At 40.0% G+C, this 13,330-nt stretch overlaps 1 long non-coding RNA gene and 1 other non-coding gene across 2 annotated transcripts in view; one reads left to right on the top strand and one right to left on the bottom strand.

The window, feature by feature from the left end:
• Positions 1 to 13,330, bottom strand: part of LOC147582697 (uncharacterized) — a 146,537-nt gene that overhangs the window by 12,311 nt on the left and 120,896 nt on the right. The window lies entirely within an intron of this gene.
• On the top strand, positions 6,500 to 6,606 carry LOC112869786 (U6 spliceosomal RNA). Its single transcript, XR_003224432.2, has one exon. It is a non-coding gene; the product is annotated as a U6 spliceosomal RNA (small nuclear RNA).

Below are 13,330 nucleotides of genomic sequence, written 5' to 3'. Positions count from 1 at the left end.
CAATGTCCCAAGAGATTTTATCAGGAAAGTATTTTGAATTTTGTCAAATACTCATTCTGCATCTATTTAGATAATCATATGATTTTTATCCTTCATTTTATTAATGTGATGGATTTCATTTATTGATTTGCATATGTTGAAGCTTCCTTGCATTCCAAGGATAGATCCCATTTGATCATGGTGTATGATCCTTTCACTGTGCTGTTAAATTTGGTTTGTAAGTATTTTGTTCAGAATGTTTGCATCTGTATTCATCAGGGATATTGATCCGTAGTTTTCTTTATTTGCAATGTCCTTAACTATCTTTGGTATCAGAACAATGCTGGCCTCATAAAATGGATTTGGGAGCATTCTCTCTCCTCTTTGATTTTTTGGAAGAGTTTGAGAAGTATTGGTGTTAAATTTTCTTTAAATGTCTGGTAGAATTAGCCAGTGAAATCATCCTGAGCTTTCCTTTGTTGGGAGGTTTTTGATTACAGATTCAATCTCCTTACTTATTATTAGTGTGTTCAAATTTTTTATTTCTTCGTGATTCAGTCTTAGTAAGTTGGATGTTTATAGGTATTTATACAACTTTTTGTAGGTTATCTAATTTGTTGGCATATAATTGTTCATAGTGGTCTCTTACGATTCTTTGTATTTCAGTTGTGTGAGTTATAATTTCTCTCTTTAACATTTTATTTATTGGATTCTTCTCTTTTTTTTTTCTTAGTTAATCTAGCTAAGGGTTGTCCCTTTTGCTTATCTTTTCAAAAAGCCAGCTTGGTTTTGTTGATCTTTTCTGTCTTTCGTGGTCTCTATTCCATTTATTCCAGTCTGATGTTTGTTATTTCCTTAACCGGTGCTAACTGGGCACTCATGTTACACTCTCTCTCCTACAGGGAAAGTGTCTCTTTCTGAACTGGGCTGCCTGAGCGTGGGGGAGGGGTGATAGCGTGACTCCGTGTACCTTTTCTTATTTCTGGGCTTCACCGAGGTTCTGTAATCATTCACCTGAAATCCACTGGCTCTTGGGAAGGTATTTTCGTGCACAAGTAGTTGTTCAAACTGATGTGTGTCTTTCTTTTTTTTTGAAGGGGGGGAGTGGTAGAAATTCCTGTGTCTGCTGTTAAATCCCTACAGTAACTTTTCATTTCAGTTGTCGTATTTTTCAGCTCCAGATTTTCTGTTTAATTCCATTTTTACAATTTCTCTTGTTGATTTTACTTTTGTTCATGTATCATTTTCCTCCTCTTGTTTGGTTGTCCGTGTTCTCCTTTAGCTCCTTCAGTATATTTAAGACAGCTGCTTTAAAGTCTATCGGTAAGTCTGAGGCCTGTGCTTCTTTGAGGTAAGTTTCTGGAGATTTATTTTGTTTCTTTGAGTTAGTCTTGTTTCCCTGTTCTTTGTATGCCTTGTGATCTCTTCTTGAAAACCGGTCATTTGGAAAAACAGCTCCCACTCCCAGTCTTTACATACTGGCTCCATTCAGGGGTAGACGTCACTAATCTCGTGAAAGCTTAAGGTCCTCTCTGGCGTCTTCCAGGAATATGTCCTCCCTGGGCCTATGGTGTGCTTCCCCCAACCCTGATTCTTCCATATACACGTTGCTTTAAATGCCTTAATTTCTCTTAGAAACTTACACCTGTTTACTGTCAAGGCCTTATATTCCTCTTTCCATAATCTCTTGTCATGAGGCTCCTATGGGACTATAGTCCCCAGAAACTCTCACAAGTCAAGGTGCTCTCCGCTGCTTTCAGCCCTCGCCAACCTGATACCCAAACTGTGCCACCATTCCCATCAATGCTCTGAGTCAAGCAAGGCAGATATGAGTTCCTCAGGCAGCCCACACACAGGCCAGAATATTGTAAGAAAATGCCACTCTTTTCCTTCTTTCCATGCTGAGGGAGGAGCTGGGAATCGGGTGGCTTCCTCCTGACCATGCCACCTTGCACCAAGGAGTGGGCGGAGCAAGACTGAGCAAAATGCCACAAGTGTTCCTACCATTCTGAACGTGGCTTTTTCTTTTTTTTTTGTTCAGGTGTTCCCTTGGTTGATGCAGCCTCTCCTTTTTTTTTTTTTTTTTTAATGTTTATTTATTTATTTTATTTTGAGAGAGAGAGTGCGAACAGGGAAGGGGCAGAGAAAGAGGGAGAGAAAGAGAATCCCAAGTAGGATCCGAGCTACCAGTGCAGAGCCCGAAGCCAGACTCGAACCCATGAACCATGAGATCATAACCTGAGCTGAAACCAAGAGTCAGATGCTTAACTGACTGAGCCACTCAGGTGCCCCCCAGTTGACGCAACTTTTTAACTGGTTTCTAGCGTTCCCACAAAGCTACTTTGGTCCACGTGATGCTTAGTTGGTGTTTCTGTGGGGGCAATGAGGGCCTGGAGTTTCCTAGCCTATTGTCTTCCTGATGTCACTCCAGAGTTCTGAGTCACGTAGACCAGAAATTAAACCTTGGCTCTCTCGTTTTTCAATCTGGGGGCCTTAGCAGGAACAGTCTCTCTTGGTGCTTCAGATTTCTTATGTGAACAATGGAAATAATGACAGTTTGTTGTAAGTTTTCATTGAAGTAACATACAAAAATTCTCAGCACAAGTAGTTTTAAATGTTTGATAGTCATTATTTTCTTTCCAAGGGACTTTTTTTTTTTTTAAGAAACCCAACTGCTTCTAATGAGTAATGCTTACAGAATACGAGCTATATGAAGGGAACTGTACCATTAAAGTATTTTCAGACGGAAGGCTTGTATACCCATGTGTATATATCTGAGTAACTAGTTTGTTGGCCTGTGCATTGATGCGTGGTTGTGAACACACGCCTATGGGTGTGTCCGTGTTCAGTTTGTATGTGATAGTGGATCTGTGAATAAATTGAGTTGTACACATGTATCCTTGCCAATGTGCACATGGATACACAGTACCTGTTTCTGGGAAGGTGGGCACTGCAAAGGGGGTTTCACCTGTAATACATATTTATTAGTTCAAAGCAATGAGGCACTGATAAACATGTGCACTAATATGCATGTGTCCTGCCTTAGAGTAGAATCTGGCTATGTCCAAGGAGCTAAGCATCAGAAGCACATTTCTGTTCAGGCAAATGGGAACTTGCCCCACAAGTACTCCCGTAGGCAAAGTCTGTAGTCTTAAACTCTCAGGGAAATACCTTTAATAATAACAGCAATAGTAGCAACAACAACAACAATAACTATAACAAAGGCTGACGTTTAGGTAACTCTTAGCAAGTGCCAGACTTTATTCTAGGGACTTGACATGCCTTAACTCATTTAATGATCACAGCAACCTCAAGAAGTAGTCTTTATTATTATTATTTCCATTGTTCAGATGGGAATGAAGGGACAGAGAGCTGAAGTTACTTGTCCAGAGACCAAGATCTCATAAGTAACAGAGCCCAGATTTGAATCTAGATGGCTTTGATCCCAGCTCCTGTGCACTTCGCATTCTATGTCTTCTGTCATCATGGCTGCATAGAGACTGACCGTAGCCATATCTTTCCCAGGAAGCATGAAAAAAGCATTCAAAAGATCAAAGGTAGAAGAAACATCTAAATGTCACCAAGGATATGGAGTATGCAGAGATCGATGCAGAAAAGATGAAACGGAAGTTCACTTCTGTCGTAACAACAGAAGGTGCTGCATTAACTCAGATTCAACCATCCTTACTAATGTTATAGCGAAAGAAATTGAGTGGCCAAGATTAATCACCACAAGTATGCCTTTTTACTGAAGACCCTCAACGATTTCCCCTTCTGGGAAACTTCCTGTCAAATATTTTCACGATAAAATTGCATTCCAGCCTCCCATGTCTGTCTTTTATTCTATGAAGATTCATGATCGGAGGAGGGAAGTTAGGTGGGAGCCGTAGACTTCGATAAAAAGGCTCCAGCCAAGAAAGCAAATAAAATTCTGGGATTGTGCTAAGTAGATGTAGAGGGTACAGAGGAACTGAGATTATAGTTTACCTTGCTTGCTTACCATGTAGTGTGAAAAAAAATAAGCAGGCACTTCACAAAATTGGGTATCTAAATGGCCACCAGACATAAGACAGGGTGTCCATACGTATTAGCTATCAAGGAAAAGCCAACGAAAACTTCAGTGAGATGTTACTCGGCATACGCCAAAGTGGCTGAACACACGACAATTTCATATGTTGGTGAGAACAGGGAGGGACTGGGACTCTCATATACTGCTGGTAGGTAGATAAAAGAAAAATTGAACATACGAATTCCATATGCTTCACCATAGCCACTTTAAGCACATACATAACAGAAACATACTTTCACCAAAAGGCATGTACAAGAATGTTCATGGAAGCATTATCTTAACTCTAAAGCATGTCAACAAGAGAATAAATATGCTATATTGCAAAGAAAATAGACTATTTCTCCACAAAATAACACTAATTAAACCCAAAAGTACAATGGTGAGTGAAGAAATAATTCCCTTTTATACAGAGTTTAAAAATAAGAAAAAATTAATATGGCATTAGATATCAAGATAGTGAGGGCACCTGGGTGGCTCAGTCGGCTAAGCGTCTGACTTTGGCTCAGGCCATGATCTCGCGGTTCATGAGTTCAAGCCCCAAATCGGGCCTTGTGCTGACAGCTCAGAGCCTGGAGCCTGCTTCTGATTCTGTGTCTCCCTCTCTCTCGGCCCCTCCCCTGCTCACACTTTCTCTCTCTCTCTCTCTCTCTCTCAAAATTAAACATTAAAAAAAAGGTTTTTAAAGAAATCAAGATAGCGATAACTTTTAAGAAAGAAAATAAGATGAACTTCCATAATGCTAGTAAAGTTTTATTTTTTGACCGAGGTAATGGTTACATGGGCTTGTTCATTTTATGATAATTCATCAGACTACGTACTTAGGATTTTTGCACTTTTCTGTAGACACGTTATGATTCAATTAAAATGATTATTTTAAAAAGAGACCTAAGGGGCGCCTGGGTGGCGCAGTCGGTTAAGCGTCCGACTTCAGCCAGGTCACGATCTCGCGGTCCGTGAGTTCGAGCCCCGCGTCGGGCTCTGGGCTGATGGCTCAGAGCCTGGAGCCTGTTTCCGATTCTGTGTCTCCCTCTCTCTCTGCCCCTCCCCCGTTCATGCTCTGTCTCTCTCTGTCCCAAAAATAAATAAAAACGTTGAAAAAAAAAAAATTAAAAAAAAAAAAAAAAAGAGACCTAAGAGACTTAGGTTATGCCCAGAATTCTCTGCAAGGGTATTCACACCATGCTGACTTCCAATTCGAATGGCACTATTCTTTAAGGGCGTGATTTTTTTTTTTCCTGAAACTTCCCCGTATGCAAATTAGTCACACATTCTGTCCAGGAGAGAGAGGCTTTGTCCTGCACCTTTTCAGTTAAGCCAGGCTACACAAAGGTAACAAACCATGAGGATCTCAATATCACTCGGAAATTGAGGCCCCAAATGAGTTATTAATAAAAATAGTGTACTCATACTTTTCCAAAGAAGACATCCAGATGGCTAACAGACACATGAGAAAAATGCTCAACATCACTCCTCATCAGGGAAACACAAATCCAAACCACAGTGAAATACCACCTCACACCTGGCAGAATGGCCAAAGTTAACAACTCAGGCAACAACAGATGTTGGCGAGGATGCGGAGAAAGGGGAACCCTTTTGCACTGCTGGTGGGAGGGCAAGCCGGTGCAGCCGCTCTGGAACACAATACGGAGGTTTCTCGAAAAATGAAAAATAGAACTACCCTACGACCCAGCAATTGCACTACTAGGATTTTATCCAAAGGATACAAAAGTGCTGATTTGAAGGGGCCAAATTATGGAAAGAGCCCAAATGTCCATCATCTGATGAACGGATAAAGAAGATGTGGTATACATATACCATGGAATACTACTCGGCGATGAAAAAGAATGGAATCTTGCCATTTGCAACAATGTGAATGGAACTAGAGGGTATTATGCTGAGCAAAATAAGTCAGAGAAATACAGATATCTTGTGATTTCACTCACATGTGGAATTTGAGAAACTCAATAGATGAACATAGGGGAAGGGAAGGAAAAATAGGACAAAAACAGAGAGGGAGGCAAACCATAAGAGACTCTTAAATACAGAGAACAAATTGAGGGTTGCTAGGCGGTGGGGGTGGGGTAGGTTAAATGGGTGATGGGCAATAAGGAGGGCACCTTTCGGGATGAGCACTAATTATAATAATGTTTTGGGGAGCATTATAATATTTGCAGAGTTAAATGCATAACCATAGTAATATAAAATGTACAATGGAGGTTATTGGCGTGCAAGTGTTCTAAGGTCCTAGTATGTTGGCAAAAGCAATAATTTACATTAGACTATATAATAAGGAAAGGATGCGTGCTATAATTTCTAGGGTAGCCACTCAAAGAATTGTAAACCAAAAACAAAAACCATGTAACTAACAAGTTAACAGAAGGAAAAAGAAATAATAAAATTTCCATTAGGCCAAAAGAATACAAGAAAGATGGATATAAGAATGTAAAACAAATGCTCGCTGCGGCAGCACATATACTAAAATTGGAACGATAGAGAGAAGGTTAGTGTGGCCCCCGTGCAAGGATGACACGCAAATTCGTGAAGCGTTCCATATTTTTAGATATGTTTTGGGGCCAAAGAAGGTTGTTTGGAGAATGCATCTGGGATGAACGAGGGCTACCCCTCCCCTGGCCCACCCCCCCCAACTGGGGTGTCTCTGCAGGCTGCTTTTCTAGGGATGCTAGTCACAATAGTCTTTATTTTTGTGTCTGTGCGGAAGTGCCAAGAACCCCTCCACATTTGTAGATCCACAACTGTTTTTATAAGCTGTGTGTGTCCTCTGTATTATTATTAACTATTTTTTAGCTTCTGCCTATAAGTTATTAAAGACTGATGACACTGTAAAAAAAAAAAAAAAAAGAATGTAAAACAAGAAGGAGAAATTTTAAAAAAACAACACTATTTCTGAAATGACTGATGGGGCCCCTGGGTGGTTCAGCCAGTTGAGCATCTGACTTCAGCTTGGGTCATGATCTCACGGTTCATGGGTTCAAGCCCCATGCTGGGCTCTATGTTGACAGCTCAGAGCCTGGAGCCTGTTTCAGATTCTGTGTGTGTCTCTCTCTCTGCTCCTCTTCCACTCTCTCTCTCTCTCAAATATAAATAAACATTAAAATTTTTTTTTAATTTTTTTTTTCAACGTTTATTTATTTTTGGGACAGAGAGAGACAGAGCATGAACGGGGGAGGGGCAGAGAGAGAGGGAGACACAGAATCGGAAACAGGCTCCAGGCTCTGAGCCATCAGCCCAGAGCCCGACGCGGGGCTCAAACTCACGGACCGCGAGATCGTGACCTGGCTGAAGTCGGACGCTTAACCGACTGCGCCACCCAGGTGCCCCAACATTAAAAAATTTTTAATAAAATAAAATGACCGAAAAAACTGAAATTAATTAACTTAAATGCAAATCAGCTAAATGCTCCAATTAAAAGACTATTATTTCCAAACTTGATAAGAAACAAAGTCCAACCATATGCTGCCTATAAGAGCCATACTTAACTATAAGGATACAAGACATTTTATTCCATACTGGTCGCAGAGAGCCCTTTTCTGACTTTACCGTCCTGTGAATTTGTTTATGTTCAGCAAGGAAACACCATGGTCCACCTGGTAGCAACTATACAGCTATCAGATGTAGGCTGTGTTTTTTCTTTCTCGGTGCTGACCAAAACGGAAAAAAAAAAAAAATCACCAATTGATGCCATTGGCAGAAAGAAAAGGCAAGCCACCGAATTGGAGAAAATATTATAATACATATACCTACAACCTGACAAAGAACTCATATCTGGAATATAAAAAGAACCCCTACAAACCAATAGGAAAAGAAAGACAACCCAGGAGAAAAATAGGAAAAGGCTTGAGCACGTATTTCACAAAAGAAAGTAGCCAAGTGGTTAACACACATGAAAATAAATATGAAAATGGGTTCACGTTCATTTGTGCATCAGGAAAACGCAAATTATAGCCATAATGTGATGCCCCAATACAGTTATCAGGTGGTTAAATTGAAAAGATATACAACGGCAAGTGTTGGCAGGGATGTGTACCAACTAGAACTCCCGTCGTGGTGGGAGTATGATTGGTTCAGCCAAGTTGGAAAACTGACGGTATCTACTAAAGATGATCAATTACATGCCTTGTAGTCTACCATTCCCCCAGGAACTCAACAACAAACAATATGGACATATACACTCAACATACAACTCAATATGCACTCAACAACAAACAATATGGACATATTTCACTGTAAGACATGTTCCAGGGATGTTTACAGCAGTGCAATTTTTACTAGTTAAATAGTGGAAACAACCAAATGTCCATCAAAATTAGGATGAATAAATGGCTTCTGGAATGTTCATAGAAGGGAATGCTGCACAGCGATGAGAATAATAAACTATTGTGGTATGTAACAACATGGAAGAATCTACAAGTGTTCCACTGAGCTTAAGCCAGATACAAAGGAGAGTTTTCTGAATGATTTCAGTTCTTAAAAACTTTTTAAAAGCAAAAGAAATTGGTAGAAGTCAGGATCACGGTTACCTTTTTGGGATAAAGCATGACGGGAACCCAAATGTGGAAACAAACTCTTTTCTTAGCCTTTGAGTCATACTTTCTCACCTGGGATGAGGCTGCTACCTCAGGTTCTATCTGTGTAGGGCTATCATTTGGGTTCTTATAGGCTGGTCAAAAGGACCAATATTAAAATTGTTGTTGTACTCATCATTCTTTAACCAAGGATTAAACCCCTTCTTTCTTCATCTTCAACTAAAACAATTAAATAATATATGCACATATCAACATCTGGGTCATCAAACATGGCCAGATGTTTCTGAACTTTAGCTTGCTCTTAAGCCAACAACTACCTTATCTATCGACAATCTGTATCCAGAGAATACTGCCTAGTCATTACACAAGTTATTCTCATGTCTGGGGAGAACAAAACATCCCTTAGCTTATTCCCACCTCAAGGAAGGACTCATGGTGGGATTACCTGGCTCATAACTATTTTTCTAGTTATATGCATGCTGGATCCTTCTGTCCCCAGCACACATGTTACCCATTTGGAAAGAGCTCTCCTGACCACCTTATCTTAAGAATTTGCAGAGCCCAAGTCTGAGGAAGGCCATTTTGAGAAGGCAGGCCAGCAACCAGATGGCAGGCTAACCAACCATGGTACTGGCTACCGAGTCAGAAATAACCCTGTCCTCCTGTGGACTCAGCTACAGCCCCATCTGACCGTGATCTTGTTACCAGCACCATGTCAAAGGACCTGGGATGAGTCACACCTGCCTTTGCCTCAGGTAACAGGCCCATGGGCCTTGCTCCAATCCCTCTCAGCCATGGTTCAGAAGCAGTCCTGCCCACACAAGAAACCCAGCAGGAGACCTCTACACACGCCCCTGGAGGGCATAACTATAAAAAAAAAAAAAAAAGCAATTAATCAATAAATCCCACTTACAAAATAATCAAAAATAATAAAATACTTAAGAATAAATCTATCCAAAGAAGTGAAAGACCTGTACACTGAAAACTATAAAACACTGAGGAAAGAAATTGAAGAAGACACAAATAAATAGAAAATAAATACCTTGTGTTCATGGATTGGAAGAATTAATATTGTAAGGTGTCCATACTACCAAAGCAATCTACAGATTAAATGTAATCCTTATTAAGATTCCAATGGCTTTTTTCATAGAAATAGAGAAAATAATCCTAAAATTCATATGGAACCACAAAAATCTCCAATGAGCCCAAGCCATCTTGAGAAAGAATAAAGCTGAAAGCGTCACATTTCTTGACACAGTGGGAAAAGGCTAGTCTCTTCAATAATGTTACTTGGAAAACTGGGTATCTACATGCATCAAAATAAAATTGGATACTTATCTTATACCATACCAAAAAACATCAACTCAAAACTGATTAATGACTTAAACAGAAGACCTAAAACCATAAAGCTCCGATCAAAAAACATAGGGAAAATCTTCATGACATTGGAAATGATTTTGTGGATTAAAAAAAAAATTTTTTTTAATGCTTATTTATTTTTGAGAGAGGAAGACAGAAAATCCCAAGCAGGCTCCAGATTCTGAGCTGTCAGCACAGAGCCTGATGCAGGGCTCGAACTCATGAATGGTGAGATCATGACCTGAGCTGAACTCAGGCACTTAACTGACTGAGCCACGCAGGCAACCCTGAATTTTTGGGTTTGACTCCAAAAGCACAGGCAACAAAAGTAAAAGTAAGTAGACCACATCAAACTAAAATGTCTCTGCACAACAGAATGAAGAGGCAACCTCCAGAAGGAGAGAAAATATTTGAAAACTACACATCTGATAAGAAGTTAATATCCAAAATATGTAAAGAACTCATACAGCTCGGTAGCAAAAAATCCAAATAATCCATTTAAATAATGGGCAAAGGACCTGAGCTGACATTTTCCCAAAGATGACATGCAATGGTCCATAGTTATATGAAGAGGTATACAACATCACTAATCATCAGGGAAATGTAAATCAAAACCACAATGAAATATTCATTCAATCTGTTAGGATGGCTATTACACCAAAGACAAGACAGAGAACAAGTGTTTACAAGGACGTAAAGAAAGGGGGTTGCTGGTACACTGCTGGTGGAGTGTGAATCAATACAACCATCATGAAGAACAGTACAGAAGCTCCCCAAAAAGTTAAAAATGAGGCTATCTTATGATCCAGCAATTCTTCCGGGTATATATCTGAAGGAAATGAAAACAGTATCTTGAAGGGATATCTGAAGTCCCTTGATCACTGCAGCATTATTCGCAATAGCCAAGATACGGAAACTACCTAACTGTTTGCCAGTGGATGAATGGATAAAGAAAATTTGGTATCTAAATATCACATGTACATATACAAGTACACGCATTTACAGTGGAATATTATCCAGTGTTAGAAAGAAGGAAATCCTCCCACTTTGGAAACTTGGATAAACCTGGAGGACGTTACGCTAAGTGAAACAAGCCAGACATAGAAAACAAATCCTCTATGATCTCATTTATATGGTGAATCTAAATTAGCTGAACTCACAGAAAAGAGCAGAAAGGCGTTTGCCAGGGTTTGGAGGAGAAGGTAGGTATGAAATGGAGAGACGTTGGTCAAAGGGTACGAACTTTCAGTTATGAGATGATTAAATTCTGGTGATCTAACATACAACATGGTGACTGTTATTATTAATACTTTATTTTATACTTGAAATTTGCTAAGAGAACTTTATCGTGTACTTGAAATTTGCTAAGACAGTAGATCTTAAGTGCTCTTATCTAGAAAAAAGATAACTATTTGAGGTGATAAGCGTGTTAAATTAACTAGATTGTGTGTTCATATATCAAATCACCACATTATATGCCTTAAATATAAGGAAATTTTATTTGTAAAAAAATTTAAGGTAAATAAATAAAAGGACCCTTCTGGTGGCGAGGAAAGAAAGAATATACATGGCTTAGGGCAGGTAGAAGTACTGTTTAGGTGTTACTTACAGAGAAGCATGTTTGTTTGGCAAGAAGCTTCTCAGCAAAAGGGGAAGCCCATTTTTAAAAAGGGCAAGGGGGTGCCTGGGTGGCTCATTCGGCTGAGTGTTTGAGTCTTGATTTCAGCTCAGGTCATGACCTAAGGGTTCATGGGATTGAGCCCTGCATCGGGCCCTGCACTGATAGCATGGAGCCTGCTTGAGTTCTCTTTCTCTCTCCCTCTCTCTCTCAACGTAAATAAACATTAAAAAAAAAAAGAGAGAGAGGGAGAAAAAAAAGGGTGAGAAACATTAATTTCAAAGAACACAAGTTGCTTGTGAGGTCCATGGTGGGAATGGAAAGGGAGAGTTTGAGGTGAACAGGGATGATCACAAAGGAAGTATAGAATGGTGTAATCATCATACAGCTTTTGAAGAGTTTGAAAGGAAAAATAAAAATTTCAGATTTGGGTTTTAGAAATGATCCACTGGCAACTATATGGAAACAATGGAGGGAGTCAAAGGGATGATGGGAGACCAAAAGACAAGTGGGATATAAGCGTTATAGTATGTGTATTAATACTTCAAAGTATGTGTATGTGTATGTATGTTGTATTAATACGACAAAGTATCACAGGCTGAGTGGCTTAAACAACAGACATTTATTTTCTCACAATTCTGGAAGCTAAAAAGTCCACGGTCAAGGTGTCAGCAGAGTTGATTTCCTCTGAGGCCTTGTTCCTTGGCCTGTAGATGGCTATCTTCTCCCTGTGTCTTCACGTGGTTTTTCTTCTGTGTCCTCACCTCCTCTTCTTATAAGAATGCCAGTCATATTGGATTAGGGTTCAGCCTAATGATTTCATCTTTATTTAATTGCTTCTTTAAATTTAGACTCTGTCTCCAAATGTGGTCATGTTCTGAGATACTGGGGATTAAGACTTGACTATATGAATTTGAGGGGACACAGTCAGCCAATAACAATGGGCAAGAAAAGATGATGGCTGAATGGGAATAGCAGAGGCCGGGATGGAAAACAGGTGCTATGGAGGCAGCCTTGGAAGGTCTTTGTAGCCGACGTGATGTGTAGGGGGCAGTGAGGAACAAGAAGATAACTAAGATATATTTTAGGATTATGGTTTGAATACTTAGGTTGAGGCCAATTTCCTGTTTCTCCGTCTTGTCATCCTCCATGCCTTTGCTTTCTAAAGTGGAATCTGAAGTCATGGATCCAGAGAGTGGATTTTTACCATAATGTGAAGAATAAAGAAGGCTTTGGGAGTTGAAAGGCTTACGGAGTTTATTACCTAGTCCAACACTTTCATTTTGGGAGTGGGCAAAAGGAGGCTCAGAGTAGTAAGGGGATAGATCCAGTCACATCCTATTAGTGCATCTGAATTTCCGCTGCACCCTTTTCACTTCTTTGGGACTATGGTCTGGAGGCATGTGGATACAACCCTCTGACACCTGCGTCCGTATGTAGGCATAATTTCTCTAGCCAAAAACGCAGAAAAACGTGTACAAGAACAGGTGGCTTCTAAGGCTTTTCTGCAGCCGTTGGCGTGGTCTGGGTTAAAGTTTAAATATTATTTGGCATCTCTGTGCCTAAGTAAGCGGAGATCCAGTCTCAGATCCACTCTCCAGCTATCCTAAGGACCTCTTCTGAGGTTTGGGATGGTAGATGGTTGGAGGGAAATGAGGAAAATGATGTGAAAGTCCTTTGAGAAAGGCATTGAATGGTTAGAATCTGCCATGATGGTGAGGATTGCTGCACACTGTCTCCAGACTGTGTTCTCCAGATTAT

The sequence above is a fragment of the Puma concolor genome, chromosome A3, assembly GCF_028749965.1.
Source record: "Puma concolor isolate L17-30 chromosome A3, mPumCon1.1.hap2, whole genome shotgun sequence".
NCBI lineage: Eukaryota > Metazoa > Chordata > Mammalia > Carnivora > Felidae > Puma > Puma concolor.
This window is presented reverse-complemented; position numbering and strand designations above follow the sequence as displayed.